The sequence below is a fragment of the Simochromis diagramma genome, unplaced genomic scaffold (assembly GCF_900408965.1).
Source record: "Simochromis diagramma unplaced genomic scaffold, fSimDia1.1 OVJJ01000753.1, whole genome shotgun sequence".
NCBI classification, from domain to species: domain Eukaryota; kingdom Metazoa; phylum Chordata; class Actinopteri; order Cichliformes; family Cichlidae; genus Simochromis; species Simochromis diagramma.
Genome location: NW_024387523.1, coordinates 2,374,708 through 2,379,270, shown reverse-complemented (window position 1 = coordinate 2,379,270; position 4,563 = coordinate 2,374,708). Strand labels below are relative to the sequence as shown.

The 4,563-nt window shown below is 37.8% G+C and overlaps 1 long non-coding RNA gene across 1 annotated transcript; it reads left to right on the top strand.

Moving 5' to 3' along the window:
* Positions 1 to 90: 90 nt before the first annotated feature.
* LOC120726381 lies at positions 91 to 558 on the top strand. The gene is made up of 2 exons (XR_005694314.1): positions 91 to 176; positions 448 to 558. It is a non-coding gene; the product is annotated as an uncharacterized LOC120726381 (long non-coding RNA).
* Positions 559 to 4,563: the final 4,005 nt, after the last annotated feature.

Sequence of the window (4,563 nt, the reverse complement as noted above, 5' to 3'; positions counted from 1 at the left end):
CCTCAGTGGTCAGATATAAGGCAGGGCCAGCTAAGCCCCTCCCCTGTTGAGGTTCAGCCTCCTCGCCTCGGGGCATGAGAGTGAGACAGCCGGAGATCTTTTGCACTGAGCTCAGGATGCCAGGAATTCCTGCAGACTTCCTCGGAGCATGTCTATTGTGCTCTAAAACAATAAGGGTGAGCAAATTGATTCTTTCTAAGTGTACAAAAGGTAAGGAGATTTATTAAAGTTATGCATAAGATAAAGTAAGCTTTGTTGACTGTACAAATTCTTAAGAGTCGTGAAGGTTCTTCACAAGGGTTTCATTCACTTTCCTAGTCAATATTTTTTACTTTTCACAACGTGTAAACTGGACTTGGTGCAAAGCTTCCTTATCAAGTCGGCCAGGTTGTGACATGCAGAGCTGGATGTCCTCTGATTACACTGAGCTTTGTCCTTGTATTACAGCTTCCCTCAGGTTTGGCAGGTTTTCAAGTGTGGAAAGAAGAAACCCGACAGGCGTGATTGGCTTTTCTATCTTACTAACAAGAAAAAGTGTGTCACAAAACAGACTGTACGGAAAACACCTGTTGTTTGTTGTAAACCAGATGCAAAGACATTAGTCACATAAAAATGATAACGTCAATATCTTATGACTGACATGTTTGTGGAAACTGTCTGAAAACCTTGTGATGAATCAAATTCCACAGATGTATGTGAGAACATGTTATGGGTAAGTAATTAATGGGTTTGTTTGACAATTTTTACATGCACGCTCCAAAGTTATTAGACAAATTGGCTTGTTTATATTTTAACTATATCTATAATCTAAAATAAAACCCAAATACAAACAGCTTAGCTTCTACAAGAGAACATATTGCATATCCTTTAAACGGACGGAACATTGTGTGAAAAGTTTCGCATGTAATTACCAAGTAATGTCAAATGAGTATATAAGGAAACTGCCATTTGTTTCCATCACCTACGTGTGGATTTTCACACCAAGAACAAACAGACAATGAAGATTAAAGTTAAGTTTTGAGTATTCTTACATTTTTCACTGTTGTTGTCGAGTGGCAAAAGTCAGGTGTGGTGGTCTCAAGTTTCTCAAGAACACAATGTGTCAAAAACATGCAAGTGGCCTTCAAAGATTACAGATGAGAGCACTCCCTCTGCGTGACTTGAAATCTCAGAGAGTGACATTATAATTGAGCAAACTAGAATTTCTGCTGTAGGCTAAGAGAGAAATCACTGCACAATAATAGCTTTGCTTTGCTAACATTTGAATTGGCAAAGAATCACAGATATATCACCACAAATATGCAGGAAACTAGGTTGGTGAGCCAAGGACATCCAATTATTAAAATGTCACTCACAATTCATCAGAACAAGTAATTTACAAAACAGATTAATTTAACTTTGTTCATGCAACATAATATACGTAAAGGATTCAAAGCAAGTACAAAGTAGTGAATAAAATATCTGAAAAAGCGCAGTGAATTTAACCAAAACTCTACAAATGTTTCTTATGATGTGCCTTTTCAATAGTTTCTGTCACAGACCAAAATATATACTCAATGGCCATTTCATTAGTAACACCTTGCAGTAGCATATGATGTGAATGTGATGTGACTGGTACATGTGTGGTACTTATATGGCTCGTCCACCACAGCCCAAAGGTGCTCTACTGGATTGAGATCTGGTGACTGTGGAAACCATTTGAACTCACTATCATGTTCAAGAAACCAGTCTAAGAGCTGAATACTGAATATATTTGTGAGGTTTGCACAATGCTCAGTTGGTACTAAGAGGCTGAAACGGTGCCAAAATATAAGAAAATTTAAAAAATATATGAGAAAGTTTTAGTCAGCTGTTGGTCACTCTTAATCTTTTTATTTTGTTCATTTTATTCATTGTATATCTTATTGTCTAATTTACTCATGTTTTAATATTTAATATATATACTGATTTATTTTTATCTTCTTTTTCATTTATGTATTTATTTTATTGTTATTTCAATTTATTTCTTTGCCTGCTTAATGTATGGTTTTAACTGCTATCTGTTTTATTATTGGAAAGCACTTTGGTCAACTTTGTTGTTTTTAAAGTGTTATATAAAAAAGTTAGATTGGTTTGGAAAAAGAAAGCAAAACCTGAAAACTACAAAATGAGAACATAAAAAATGCACAGACAGAGAATTCCAAATAAACAAGGATTTAAAGACCCAAACCAAAAACGTCCGGATCCGACACGTGCGAAGGACAATGAGAGGTAAATAAAGTTAAATAATGTGGGAGAAACAGATCTAGTTTAGTTCCAGTGTTGATTTGTGTCAGGTGAATGTGTGAGTAGGCAACTATTTGAAAAAACATGAAAAATATGTCTGTGTTATTTTAACAGCTTATTAATAAATGGACTGACATTTATATAGCACTTTTCTACTCGATGTACTGCTCCAACACTCTTTAACCCTTTTTAACCCATTTGTACTAGCTTGCTTTTCACGGTATACCTGAGCATCTTGTCTAATGGTCACACTCACACTCCGATGGAAACATCGAGGGCAACTTAGGGTTCAGTATCTTAGCCAAAAATATATTGATATGAAGACTGGAGATTTATTCTAACTCCTAAACCACAGCGGCCCTAGGCCCTGGGTTTTCACAAAGATTTTTTTTTCACAGCTCTGCGGACGCGATGAATTTCGCTTTTATTGTTTACCTGCTAAAATCCTGCAAGCTTCCACTTAAATCCAAAGCATGGGTCTAAGCATGTTGCCAAAAAAGCAGCCAGGTCTTTCTAAGGAAAATTGTAAGGTGTATTTAGTGCACGGTTGTGCATTTAATCTGTTACAGTTATTTGTGAAATATTATTTAAAGTGTTAATGGGAAATTTCTTATCCATAAGCTCTGAGTTAAGAATAAATACAAAAAAAAAGGGGCTTCAGCACTGTATTTACTGTGCTTATGAATACTTAATCTACAAGTGCAATACTATCTACAGGCGTAAACATATTGACATATGTTTCCAACACTAACTGCTCTAAAGATGTGCATAATTTTCAGCATTTCAGGAGTGAGGAAAAATCCAACATGCAGAGTGGAGGAGCAAAATTTCTGATTGGCAAATGATCCACTCCACCTCATCAACCAAAGCCAACCATAGGCAAAAAGTTTTCATGAGCATAGATTTTTTGTTTTAATTGGATGACAGAGAAATTTCACTTTTATTGATTCCCTGGTAAAATCCTGCAACCTTCCACTTAACAGAGTTTTGGTAGAAATGCCGACAGATCTTTTCAGGCAAAATTCAAAAGTACCTTCCATCTCCGACCAGATCAGCTGCGAGGGGGCAACTTCAGCATATTTAATGAAGATGCAACTCTCGCTCTCTTTTTCAGGACAATTTTTTCAATCACAAATTTCAAGCAACAATATAATGATCTATTGTACTTACAATATCGAAACTTCAACAGTTTAGTGCAGGAGTGTCAAACGTGTGGCTCACGGGCCGGATATTATTGTATAAGAGATAATTTCATGTATGTCAGTTAATAGTGGCTTGTTGGTATGTGGGAGCTTAATCTTCAGCCCTGCTGAAAATCCATGCAGGCAGGGGTGGGACTTTATTTTGATGGGCACACCATCAAAAGGAAAGAAGGGGGCAGATGTTCCAAAGACAGCAGGTGTGCAGGCCAGGTGCACAGAGATACGGGGAGTCGGATTTAAATGCAAGTGTGTCAGGAAAAAGTGAAAAAATGAGCAAAAGCATAAAACGAGTAGCATCTGGCTGCATTTCAATGATATTGGAGACTGGAAAGCTGAGTGAAGAAATTATAAAATTAGGACCTGGCTATAGTGATACCTTTTTATTTTCAGCAATCTAAAAAGGTTTTCATTTTGTCCAGGCCTTAAACCTCATGTGTGTTCTCCCTAGTAATTGTTAGGTGTGGCTGTGTGCAGACAGGAAAAGGACCCAAGGTGCAGACTCCGGAGACAGAACTTAAACAAAAACAGCTTTAATGCTGAACGCAAACATGGCATAACTGGAAAATGTCAAAAATAAACTAACACCGGTGGACAGGCAAAACACACAGCAAAATAAACGGTAGATCACGACACGGACACAGAGAAACACAGGGCTTAAATACACAGAAGGAGCAATCAGGGAATGAATAACAGGAGGGAAACACAGCTGGGGCAAATCAGAACTGACGAGACAAAAGGAAGCGTAAACTGAACACACTGAGATAAGACAGAGACCTTCAAAGTAAAACAGGAAACACATAACACAGACTCACATGCAGACACTACAGAGGGAACAGAGACGTGGGACCAGGGCAGACACAAACACTGACTGAACACGGGAATATAGGAACTAAGGATACACAGAGACTCAAACTAGACAAGGGGATACAGGTGATAGGGGAGACAGAGCAACTAAAGAAGACAGAGACATAAACCATGAGACAGAACTCAAAGAACCCAAAGACTAAGTATAAATAATATAATAAACTCAAATACCCTGGGTCAACGACCCAGGCATCCTAATAGTACCCCCCCCCTTAAGGGCTGGCTTCCAGAC